The sequence below is a fragment of the Heterocephalus glaber genome, unplaced genomic scaffold (genome assembly GCF_053883595.1).
Source record: "Heterocephalus glaber isolate CG9 unplaced genomic scaffold, H.glaber_assembly_v1.0 deba00000331, whole genome shotgun sequence".
NCBI lineage: Eukaryota > Metazoa > Chordata > Mammalia > Rodentia > Bathyergidae > Heterocephalus > Heterocephalus glaber.
This window is the reverse complement of record NW_028258142.1, coordinates 2,255,677-2,267,500: the sequence shown is the minus strand read 5'-3', so window position 1 is coordinate 2,267,500 and position 11,824 is coordinate 2,255,677.

The following is an 11,824-nucleotide window of genomic DNA, read 5'->3' as shown; positions in this document are numbered from 1 at the left end:
TTTCCTAAAGATTTAAACAGAAAAGTGGAATTTCACTGTGTATATGTAGATCCAAACTTCATGATACGCACCTCAAATACACATAATGAAATAAATGACCCAATAAGCAAAAGTAAGTTTTTAAGAATTCTAATTTTAGGGAGAAAAAGAGGAAAGTGAACTGTAATTCATTTTCTTCCTTATTGTCATGCTTGTTTTGAACACCCACACAAACAAAAATGAGCTGAAATTTGAATGAAAAATAATTTGGAAAGAAGTCAAATGTTACAATAAATAGGAAACATACTAAAAATCAAGATTGTTTTCAGCAAACTCAGAGCAGTTGGAATTTACGCATTTTAAAAATGTTTCAATACTTTGATTTGTATATTTGTTTCACATAAGTATCTCATTCTTTGCAAATGATTAATATAGAACAATTTTTTGGTAAATGAAGCAAGAGTTTCGTAAACATTTTCTCATTTCTTTTTGCAGTTTCTTTCCTTTTAGTTGCACTTACATCTGGTTCTCTTCTTTTTCTACCATCAAGTTATTCATAATGATAACACAGAAAATGTGCAACAAACACCATATCCTTCTGCATAATAGGCTGGGGAAAAGCTGGGGCATGAGTGTCCTGGTGCAGCCTTCAGGAAGATAATACACAAAGTTATAGGCTTGTTTATCAAAGCTCTGTGCCCTGCTTGCCATTGCCCATGGGGTGTATTTGCTGGACCCTGCTGAAGTCTGTCCACCTGGACAAAGCATGGGCAGATCACCAGCACAGCATGCCCTATAGATTGCTCTCCCTACAACAAAGAAATATTTGTTTCCTAATCCATACAAACACATTCAAGATTACCACTAAAATGCCCTGCCCCTACTTCCTGCTCAAGCACAGAGAGTTATATAAAACATGTTCAGGTTGGACCTATTACATAGAAACCAAATTTGATCATAAAACCATTGTTGATCATAAAATCATTGTTGATGGATTGCGATGGGGTCCAGGATGAGTGAAGTTACCAGTGGCATCCAGGCGTAGATTCCAGTAGAAGCCATGGGTCATCCCAGGGCAAGTACCCTACCAAAACAACCATGGTAGCTGTGCTCAGTATTAGAAGATTGTTTTAATCAAGCTTTTATGAGACTCTACTGCTAATGTATTACTTGATACTGATTTTTGTATGTGGAAACTTGATGGATAAATATTATAGGGCCTCAAGCATGTGATCTGTGCATGGCCCTGCCCAAAGCGGGTTTCATGATGAGAGGCAACCCCATCCCCCCATCCTGAGCGGCCCAAAGAGATTCTCCATTAAACAAAGGCCCTATGTAACTCAAGAATTCTCAGGAATGCTGACAACTTGGCTTCCCCCTGCTACAATAAATTATGTGGCAGCCCTTTCTTCTTTCCTGAGCAAAGCTAAAGTAGGAAGAAGCAAGTTATCTTATCTTGAACTTCCTCCTCCTTCTCATTGCAACATTTTCCACATTTGAGGAAGGCCCCAGGGCCTGACCCTTCAGACAAAGTGTCTGATGTCTTAAAGGAGGGCCACGGGAAATTGACATGTGGAATATCCTTTCTCAGTGCAGGGTCCTACTCAGTGTTCACCTCTGTTGTCTTCCTGTATAATCCCTTTGCTGCATCAGAAGGTAGATTTCACTCCTCTCCTTCTTCCACAGTTTTACATTTCTGTTAGCCCTTCCAGTCCATCTCAACCACTCCAGCACCATCCAGATAAACAGATATCTGAGCTAATTCAAGGCTGCAGAAAGGAGTGTGCCACAGGCTGAGCCTAAAGATGGCCATTCGCCTCCTCCCTAGTCCCCTTTTCCTCCATAGACTAAGACTGTAGACCCTGGATGGCACAGCCCAGGAGACAGTTACATTATGTATCCTTCTTCCTTGTTCCCTTTCTGCACATGCCCAGATCATGACATAATCATGCTATGTTCAGCCTAGGCCTCACAGGCCACGTAGCACTAGTTTCTCTGCCTTCTCTTCCTGCTTGTCTTACACTGTAAATAAAGAATGTGCTGGACTCCAGGCGGCCATTAGCTCCCAACAGACTATGGCTCCAACTGGTCCCAGCTTTCAAGCATAATCTTGTCATGTGTCTTTCTTTCTTGTTGTTTTTCGATTTTCTTCATCTCCCACTGCTCTCCCTGGTTTCGGACCCTGCCCTGTGTGAGTCACAGCAGGAGGAGTCCTTTATTCATCTTTAAAACTTTCTATCATTTACTCAGCCCCAAAAGGAAGGAAATGCTGACACATGCTACAACATGGATGTACCTTGAAAATAAAATATATAGACAGTAATTACAAGGATGATTGCCAGTGGCTGGGAAGGGAAGAAATGGAAAGTTTTTTTCACTGAGTGGAGAGTTTCAGCTTTGCAAGATAACAAAATTCTAGAGATGTACACTGATGTTTGCACAATTCAAATGTATTTCATGACATTGAACTGTGCGTTTAAACATGGTTAAGATGTTCTCTTGGTCAATTCAGGCTGCTATATCAAAGCACTATCAACTGGATAGCTTCTAAATTATAGAAATTTACTTTGCACGGTTCTAGAGTGTGACAGAATCAAGATCAGTGTGCCAGGACAGCCTAGTTCCTGTGAGGGCCTCTTGCTAGTCACAGACAGTGATTTCTTATATCCTCACATAGCAGAAAGACGGCAGCAAAGCCCATTGAGATTTCTTTAATAAGGGCACCCATCCATGAAAGCTTCACCCTCATAACCTAATTTCTTTCCAAAGTCCCCATTGCCTAATTTATTGGGGGTTAGGACTTCAAAATAAAAACATGGGAGGGACACAGATAATTCAGTGCATTCTTTCCCTGGATCTTCTAAATCCATGTCCTCACATACCAAAAATATTCATTCCTTCCAATAGTCACAAGTCTTAACTCATTTAAACATGTACTATATAAAGCCTAAAGCCCAAATTATCATCTAAATATCATCTAAAGCAGAGATGGGTGAGATGCAAAGTGCAATTTATCCTAAAGCAAAATTCCTTTCTAGATATGAGCCAATGGAACCAAACAAGTTATGTACTTCCAAGATCCACTGGTAAGAGAAGCATAAGATACACATTCCCATTCCAAAAGGGAAAAGGAAAAAGAAGAGTGGGAGGGGCCACTCACGTCTGAATCCTAGTTGGTCTGATGCTCTGTGCTGTGTACCACTAGAATAGTGGCTCTACTTCCACAGCTGGCTCTCACAGGCTGAGATTACAATCCTGTGGCTACAGGCGGCTCCTACTCATGACATGTTGGGGCACAGCCACCTCGAAGTGTCTGGGGCACTTGGCAGGAGTACGCTGGCCTTGAACAGGAGAACTCACTCTACTTTGCCTCCCTGGGTCCTTGCACTTTGGACCTGCAGTGGGAGTGGCAGCTCCAGCCCTGGTGATCTCTAAATCACTTTGCTAAGGGAGAGGGCTTATTTTTTTGGTTTTTCATCTTGAAGAATGTTTGGCTTCTGTTGAGTCTCCTTCTGGAAGAGATGCTTAGCCACTCTTTGCATTCTTTCCCCCAAATACTTGTTTTCATTTTCTGCACTATGAATAGGCTATTTTCTAAATCTGTAAATTCAAGCTCTTTTTCGCTTGGTAACTCCATCTTCAAGTAGTTTCTTTCCTCTGACATATTACAATAAGCAATCAGTAGGAGCCAAGCTGCTCCTTCAATGCTTTGCTTAGAAATCTCCTTAGCTAAATATCCACCTTCATGGCTCATAAGTTCTACCTTCCACAAAGCACTAGAACACAAAAAACTCACTCTAATTCTTTCCTTCTCTATAGTAAGGACAGACTTTCCTCCAGATTCCAATGACATGTTCTTTGTTTCACCTGAGACTTTATCAGAATGGCTTTTACCGTTCATATTTCTATCTACATTCTGTTCTTGATTACTGATAAATGCCCTAAGAAGATGGACACTTTCTCTACAGGTCTCCCTTATTTCTGGGATCTCACTGGAATCATCTTTAATAGTCCATTCATGGCCTGCTAGGCTTTCTGTAGCATGCACCTTTCAGGCTTTGTCCATTATCCAGTTTCAAAGCTGTTTCCACATTTGACACTGCAGCACATTTAGTACTTGTCACTACTTGTCTTAGGCCATTTACGCTATTATAACAGAATGCCACAGATTAAGTGGCTGATAAAAAGCAGAAATTTATTTCTCATAGTGCTAGAGGCTGGAGGTGCAAGATCAAATGTGCCACAATGAGTGTTTCCTGGTGACATCCTCAAATGGTGGAACGGTTACCTAGCTCCCTGAGACCACTTTCATGAGAACATTAATCCTATGAATAAGGCTCATGATTTACCTCCCAAGACTCTTAATACCATCCTCCTAATACCATACATATAGGGGTTAGGATGTCAACATGTGAGAGAAGACACAGAAATGAGATTTTTAAGAGACTGTAAATTTAATGTTGTGTGTATATTACTACCACTTAAAATATTAAAAATTCATACAGCACTTAATTAAAAAGAAAAAGAAATTTTCTGTCTATCTTTATGCATAAAAATATGCATTCTCATAACAAATATCATCCTTGACTATGTTAAGTCTGCTGTACTTGAGATAGGCAAGATGTTGAGGTCATGTGTCTATGACCCTACAAGATAAGTTACATGAGTCTTGCAAGGAATCATAATTCAGGGAAGTTGAAGATTATTTTAGTTCAAAACCCAACCAAGAAGAAACTCATTGCTGAAGGGGCTTTAGGAGACTTGAACCACTGTTAAAAACTAATCTGACATAGATAATCCATATTTCTGCGAAAACACAACCACAAAGGCAGCTGGCTGAAACTTCTAGGACCTAACAAATACATACAGAATGCAGATTGAAATGGACATCCTGTTTCTTCCTTGCCCACATGTGCATTTTCAAGGGAGAGACAACTACATGCGTACACATACACACATACACACAGAACTAATAAGCAAAGACCAGCAACTGTGAGACCCTGTTGTGAGAGTTAAGTGGGTCCAAAATACAATGACCGACTTACTGTGAGACTTTTGAGACACCTGTGTAAGTAACCCATAGATACTTTGCAATGCCATGTCTCCTGGCCCTGCTAATGTTTGGAGTGGCCTTGTTACTATGGGATTTAAACATTGATAGGGGCAGCAACAGCATCCCCGTCACCAGCTGGGCAGGAGACCTAGAAAGCAGCAGCAATGTGGTGCCTCTTATCCTAATTTAACGCAGGGCATGGAGGGAATTGGGATTTCTGGGGATTTGGGAATCCATTCTCTGTTTCCCACATATCAAGACAAGGCTATCTGCCCTTCTCCCGCCAAGCCTGCCCCTGCTCTCCTCTTCCCTATATCTAGTCCTTTGCCCACATACCCAACAAAATGATCTGCAAGAGTCACTTGCTGTTTGTATCATATTAAGTTTTGCATTCTCACAACTATTCACATCTTTGATCAGCAAAATGTAATCTTGAAGAAAGAGGTGAAACCACAACCCAGACCAGACTTCGTTTAAAAAAATTAGCAGTGTGAGACATAAAAGAGAGCCTAGGCATGACAAACTGACTTCGTATGCTTACTTCTTCCATCCAGTTCTTTATAAGGAAGATGTGTACACAGGCGTGGGTATTGCACTGTGCAATTCCAGGATTCCAAACAAATATAGATCTATTTATAGAAAATGTTCTAAAATGTGAACATGGTAGGGTATACCCTTTACTAACCTAATTTTTAAGCTTTTGCCATTAATTGATACAATTTCATATTTTCAAAATCAATTTTTTGCCTTTGAAAATTTTTATGTGTTTTCTGGAACCCAACTCATTTTCCATGAGAAAGAAAGTCAACCACAGACTCAGCACTGCTCAAATAAGAAGTATTCTGCTCCCATGAGGACAACTCTCCCCCTACCCCACCTACCCCAGGGAAACAAGGCCCCTATTCTCTGCTGCTTGCACCCTTGGATGAAGTTAGTTCCGTGATCCCAAGGCATCTCCAGATGGATAAAAATTCCTTGATGAAAGTGGAAGATAAATGTGGCTGCCACTCCCAAGGACCCCAGTCTTTGTTGTATAAATAAACATACTTCTCAATCTCAACTGGTTGCCATTAACAAGGGGGATCCTTAATTTAAGACCATTTTTTATTCTAAGCCAGGCCAACTTATTTTCTCTGTGTGGCTGTCTGCCTCTCTTTGCTCTATTTTGCCACACAAGGGTTGAATCAAAGAAATGAAGAAATAGGGTAAACACTAATAAATGTTTAAACATTTAGACACGGACACACACACAATGTTTCTCTCATTTCCTCATTCTGGGTCCTTGTCTTCCACTGTGTTGTTGGCAAGAGACACATGCGTGTAAAAGGAGCAAATGATGGAGCAAATTCACGTTACACCCCATGTAAGTGATTGTGCTTCAATACAACCCAGCTGTGGAACAAGGTAAAGTCGTGTATGTGCTGCCTATGCTAACCAAACCCTTTGAACTCATTAGAAACAGATCTACTATGAGTGAGCAGCTGATTATCAGACATTCTACTGACCCATTGTTTAGCAATTTCGGAAGTAGTGGCTTTGGAGCTGGAAAATTCAAAACAGCTTGGAATCAAAGAGTATTCATTCTGCTGATGGCAGATGGGAAACAAAGCCCTCCACCTGCTCAGCAGCCACTCCATTTGTGTCTCCAGGAAACCTTGGGAGCTGGTCATTCCCTAGATTCATTCACTGTGGAGACATTTGCAAGTACTCTCATTTTTGCCGTCTATCCATAATAATTATTTTGAAAATGTGTCTCTGTTAGTTTCACTTCTATTATAAGAACATCTATGAATGACTGAGATTTGATTTACTAATCTTTCCATGTTCATCAAAGTTCTTCAAATTCTAATCTATAAATTATGAATTTTAAAAGATATAAAATAAGAGATGCTGCCAAGAGACTCATGTGATAGTTTTATGATAACAAGTGCTACTCCTAGATATTTAAATAGTCATGATTTTTTTTATATTCTTGTATCCTCAAGTAAAGATTTATACTCTTGTGACTTCTGCTGTATAAGTTTTTGCTTAGAAAGCACTGCTTTCCTTTTCTTTCTGTTTTTGTTTTTCTTTTTCTAAACCCTGGTCTCATTTCCCATGAAGAATCCTTGAGTACTTTTTCCATGTGAGTTCCACCCTTCAACTATAGTGACTGATGTTGTCTGTATTGCTGCTTTTCTGAATGCCCTGGTCCCACAAATGCCCAGAAGAAAGATGTTTCTTGTTAGTTAGTACATGGCCTCATCCTTGCCCTGGGCTCAGTCCCCAACACCCTTTCCCAAATATCAAGATTCATTTTAGAAATAACTGCTCAATACAGGACTTTGGGGAAATGAGAATCAGCTGTGCTCTTGTTGATTCCAACACAGATCTCATAGAGCTCCGTGAGACACCCTGGATCATCTTGCTCTCTAGTAAAGACAACAGCAATGGCACCTACAGATACCAACTGCAAGAGTACAGAATGTCCCCTGCTGAGCCTCCTTCTTGGCAACTCCCCACCCTTTATTAAGAAGCTGGTCTCCTGAGGGTCAGCTTTGTTCTTGGTCCCGCTTCTGCTGACCTCCAACCTGTGAATCTGGAACTACAGCACCAGTGGTAGAAAGCCAGCAGAACATTCTCAGTCTGTCCTTTTGGCCTTCTACCAGAAGCCACTTGTTAACCCTGCCTGTCATTATTCCACTAGTTCCCTGAATCTTAACTGCAGATGAGACTCAACTGTAGAATTAACTAAATATGAAGCAGTATGCATGCATTAACAGTCATAGCACCTGGCATACAACTCTTAAGGGCATGATAATCATATATGTTTCATAATATTTTATATATATATAGCTATGTGGACAGATTGATAGAGATATATAATATAAATATATATAGCACCAGTATAAAATAATATAGATATAGTCAGTATGGAAAATTTATACACAGTGTATGACATATATGTATATTTATGCATATATTATATAGAGATAGAAAAGTACAAACATGCAATGTTACATATATAAATGTATATATATATATATATTTTTAAATATGTACACATAAATGACTGACAATTCAAAAGCCTAGTTTGCTCTGGCTTAAGAAACTGTTAGATGTCAGATGTCATTATCAGACAACTTTTTAAGCAAAGAATTAAGCTTGTCTTATCAGAGAACTCCTTGGCCTGGGATTTAGCTCAGTGGTTCCACTGCCTGTCTCACAAGCGCAAGGACATGAGTTCGATCCCCGGTACCAAAAAAAAAAAAAAAAAAGGAGATAGAACTTCATGGCTTCAGCCAAAGTGACTGTAAGGGATGGGTACACGGTCCCTGTGTGACCAGGACCTACAGTGAGATCTTCCTTCAGTAGCAATTAGAAGAGATAACTTACGTGGTCCTTTCTTCAATCTGTACATTCCTTCATTCTCTCCATTGAGATGGGACTATGTGCACATGGAGCAGGTACAGTCTTGGGGCAGAGTGGAAGTTTAGACTTGTTAATTTTAAGAAATCCAGTAAGCATCCAAGTGGTAGTGCAAGTAGACACCTCAGTATCTAGTCTGGCATCAAAGATGCTGGAGAGATGTCAGCCTTGAGGGAATTAAAGTCATTTCTTTTGGTAAGATCCCCAAGGGAGGGCAGGTCAATGTAGAAAAGAGCAAAAGAATGTGCTCAGAGATACTTCAGTGTTAAAACCATTGACAAGAAGAGAAGTAGCAAAGGACCAGAGAACGGCCATTAAGAGGAGGATGTGCAAGGGTGTGGTGTCCTCTCACATTCCAGCCAGTCTCCTCTCCATTTTCTGTCCTATGTGCCAATCATCTCTGGCTATGCCCTCATGGATACACCCTAAATGGGCCCTACTAATCTCCCATGTGTCGTTCAATTCAATCAAGTTGGCAGTCGGGATTAATTATCACAATGGGAATTATTTCCTTGGATGCAAGTTCTCAATGAACTAGCAAGCAGTCAATTTTCAACTGACCGTGAGGGAAATGAGGAGGTTTGGAGATTTTTTAAGAGTAGAAGATATGCGAAATAATGGGTTTTGAGAGTAGAAGAGTGAATAGAGTGAGACTCAGAGCTCAACTTGTGGCAATACGAGTGCCCCAGCTGATATCTGCATGCAAGGGCAAGTCAGCAAGCCTGTTGATTTTCTCCACCACACTCAGCAACATGAGAGTCTCCTTGGCAACTGTATATACTTAGCAAATCCAAGAAAATTTCCTTGGGTAGAGGACAAGACAAAGGGGTTTTATGTAACTCAGATTACACAGTGGTTTAACAAGGTGAGACAGTGGCAAGAACCTCCCAAGTCTCCTACCTTACCTACTGGCCTTCATGGTCTTCCACTGGGATGCCTTGTCCTCCTCTATGTGTCCCCCTGTGGGTCACATCATGGGTTCTGGTGAATGCATGACCCTAGGGAGGCTGCATTCCTGGAACTGAAGGGTGTCAAATCACAGGAGGAAAGACTCTGTCTTCCCCAATGTTGTTGTACTTTACACCACAGATACATATTAATAAGCTTTGATTAAGTATATAAACAAAACATTCAACCTAATTGTTTTAGCCAAATGGTTTTTAGTTAAATTACTGCAATATAGCAATCATCTAAACCTACTCCAGGAATTCGATCTTTGTTTAACCTGCTATTATTAGTGTTGTTTTCTGTTGTCAAAATCAGATGAACACAAATTCCAAAATCATTTCAGAACATAGATGAACTAAAAACAGAGTAAAAGAGAGTAAAAACTGGCTTTTCTTGGCTTTAATTTTTAACATAAAATGTGTAACTAAGGGAATACAGACATATAATAGAGCTAAATAGTTAATTTTTTATTTCTATATTTATAAATTATAATATTCAGTTAATTTAGTAGGAAGCTCTGTTAACTTAAAATGTGTTCTTTATTCTGACACCCCAAATAATTTTTTTAAAGTGATGAAAACAATAGTCACTTAACATTATTACTCTCAATTTTATATTAATTATAGTATTTCCAATGCTATATTCATTTCCATTTTATCTCCATTACCTATTTGTTTTAATAAAAATTAAATCATTAACATGATTTTTGAAAAGTTTAAATAACTTATTTCATTACCAAACTCTAGTTAGTTGATTGACCATTAGATTTCATTATAATGTTCATGTGAATAATTCTATCATTTGAATTTGAAATAATGGCATCAACAGTTATATATTGACTCAAAATTCCCTAGATCTTCATTTCAAGCTTTTGTCTAGTTGCCCTCTGTCAAACTCTACCCTGAGACACATGTAATTTGGAAAAATTATGCCAAGTGTCAAGTTAGATTCGTATTACTTTAAAAGTCACACTATAATCCTCAGCCATGCATTGGTACTCAACTGCGTTGAAACTCATCCATTTGGTACTTAAAATCCCTGACCCCATCCTTTGTTTGGTATTGTCAGTTGCCTCCTGACTGTAACCCTTTCCAGACAAAACAATTGTTTTGGTACTGGGCATTTTTGGTACTCCTCACACCCCTTGGAATGAATTAACAAGAACCAAGGTACAATGACATTTATCAGGCAGCATATGACGTGTTTTTAGTCATCATTTTACATGTTGAAGGTAAGACTCCACTGGGAGCTGGACCTTGCCCTTACTGTCAGGGTGGCAAATTACCACCGGGATATCTACCTTTCAAAAGTGCTCTGTATGATCAATATCTAATTGAACATTTACATTTTTTCAAAAGTCCTTACAGGCACATTGCCATTCATCTCCCTCCAATTGCTTGTGCTTGCTTTGAACACAAGGATTCCATCATTCTTGCCACTCTCTGAAATGGCCCTGGCAGTCCTCTTCCATGCATGTCATTAGTTGGACTCTGGTAGCTGTTTGATGTTCTGAACTGATTCAAAACATTTACCTTTCACCGTCATTTTGACCTTAGGGAAGAGCCAAAAGGCGCACAGGGCCAGAGCTGGTGAATTTAAGCTAGATAAGGACACGCTGTCTTGTTTTGCTTCTCTGTCTTTCCCTTAGATGTCACTCAACAAGAGCATTTCCTACATTTTGGCCAAACCCCATAGAGGGCTTCTGGAAAAAGAACTTTGGAAACTGCTTCAGAAAACGGGAAGAACAATGAACTTTTGAAAGGGGTTAATGGCAATGTATATTTTACTATAATAAATTTTGATATTTAAATAGTCACCATATATTTTGATCACCCCTTGTATTATTGTAGTGTGTGTGTGTGTGTGTGTGTGTGTCACAAGAGGCATTTTTTTTCAAGACAAAATTATTTCTCATAGTGCATAAAATAAAACTTAAAGCATCACTCTTTTTTTCTGGGGTTTTGTGGATGTGGGCTGGGCTGCTTTCTGAAGGAAGTCCTAATTCTCCTGCACATTCATGGTTTGTTTTTCTGACTGAGTGAAGTTTGCCATCTTTCCAGTGATTCTATAACCAGGAATGTTGTTCCAGAGTGCACTTCTTGGAGGTGCTCTTCCCTCACAGCAGAACCAAAAGTAGCTTATCAGTTAAATAAATTCATTTAGTATAGAAGATTCAAAATGCACATTGTTAAAAAAACAAACAAACAAACAAAACAAAATGCACATTGTTGCACTGGAGGTTCTGGAAAGTTCTATGTCAAATATCCATTTTTATTTTCTTGATGCCATGTTTTCAAATGTATTATTTTTTTGTTTTTAATTAACATTCCATAGAAAACCACAAGTGGGGAAGTCCTAAATAGGTTTTATGACTTCTCAAATGGGAAAGAAGCTTGTATTTTTTAGGATAATTGTAGATTCACATGCAACTATAAG